We start from the raw sequence: 2066 nt of genomic DNA on the forward strand, positions 1-2066 counted from the left end.
CCTCAGTACCCGCACGGGCAGGGCCTCGCAGTGGTCACAAACAGCCCCCCCTCGAGAGCCGCCGTGGCGTGCGACAGGCCCGGACAAGCAACACACAGCTCATGAGAGTCTCCTACAGTGATGAAAAGCGGGCAGGGAGACACATCTCCAGAACTGGTTAACTGCTCGGACATACTGCAACTCCCAGGTGACTAGGATACATGGAGTCTTTCAAACACAACATCAGCCAACGTGCCTGCTGAATAGAAAAAAGCTAATGAGCTATGTGCCGGCGTGCTTATATGCCCCTACGGTTATGCCTTCACATGCTACCGTTCTCACTAGGACCGATAGGATTGGAGTAGTTTTCCTTCGCATTCAGCCTTGTCATGCCTGGAGGCGTTCCCATGGTGTCGTACCCAACGCAGTTCGAGTTCCCCTCGAAGAGGAACTATAACGTTTTTCGCCATACTATACTGACTTTTATGATATTTTTTGACATATTATACTATGACTTTTTTCGGCAAACCAAACTATCACTTTTATATGACTTTTTTCGACATACTCTGCTATGACTTTTAAATTATATTTTTCTACATACTATACTATGACATTATTCAACATACTATACTATGACTTTTATGACTTTTTTCGACATACTATACTATGACTTTTATATGATATTTTTCGACATACTATACTATGACTTTTTTTGCCATACTCTACTATGACTTTTATATATTTTTCGACATACTATACTATGACTTTTATATGACAGTTATTGACATACACTAGACTATGACTTTTTTCGACATACTATCTATGACTTTTGTATGAATATTTTCGACATACTATACTTATGACATTTTTCGACATACTATACTATGACTTTTTGTATGAATATTTTCGACATACTATACTATGACGTTGTATGAATATTTTCGACATACTATTACTATGACTTTGTATGAATATTTTTCGACTACTACGTACTTATGACTTTTTTTCAACATACTCTACTATGACTTTTATGACTTTTTTCAACAACTATACTATGACTTTTATGACTTTTTTCAACCATACTCTACTATGACTTTTATATATTTTTAACATACTATACTATGCTTTTAGTTTTAAACATACTATACTATCCTTTTATATATTTTTGGCCATAATTTCCTAGACTTTTTTCAAAATTCTATACTATGATTTTATATCACTTTATGACATACTAGGGCTGTTGGTACTGATGACTTTTATCTGACTTTTTCGACATACTTTATGACTTTATAATTTTTTGACTATACATACTATGACTTTTATATGACTTTTTTTCGACATTACTTACTATACTTTTTATATTTTTCAACATACTATACTCTATGATTTTGACATACAATTACTGACTTTTATATGACTTTTATATACTTTTTTTGACATACTTGTGGACTTTTTTCGCCAACTATAATATGACTTTATGACATTATTGCATCTATCTATACTTTATATGACATTTTGACATACTATACTGGACAATGATTTATGACATTTATTGACATACTATACATACTTTTGATAGATTTATTGACATACTATACTATACTTTTTTCAACATTCTATACATGACATTTATTGACATACTAACTAATTATTTGATATGGTATTTTTCGACATACTATACTATGACTTTTTTAACATACTATACTATGACATTTTTTGACTACTATACTATGACTTTTTCAACATACTATACTATGATTTTATATGACATTATTGACATTCTATACTATAACTTTTTTTGCCATAATTACTATCTTTTATAGATTTTCGACATCTATACTATGACTTTTATATATTTTTCGACATACTATACTATGACTTTTATATTTTTTCGACATACCTTACTATGACTTTATATATTTTTTCGACATACTATACTATGACTTTATATATGTTTTCGACATACTATACTATGACTTTTATATATTTTCGACATACTATACTATGACTTTTATATATTTTTCGACATACTATACTATGACTTTTATATTTTCGACATACTATACTATGACTTTATATACTTTTTT

Source organism: Etheostoma spectabile, chromosome 3 (genome assembly GCF_008692095.1).
Source record: "Etheostoma spectabile isolate EspeVRDwgs_2016 chromosome 3, UIUC_Espe_1.0, whole genome shotgun sequence".
NCBI lineage: Eukaryota > Metazoa > Chordata > Actinopteri > Perciformes > Percidae > Etheostoma > Etheostoma spectabile.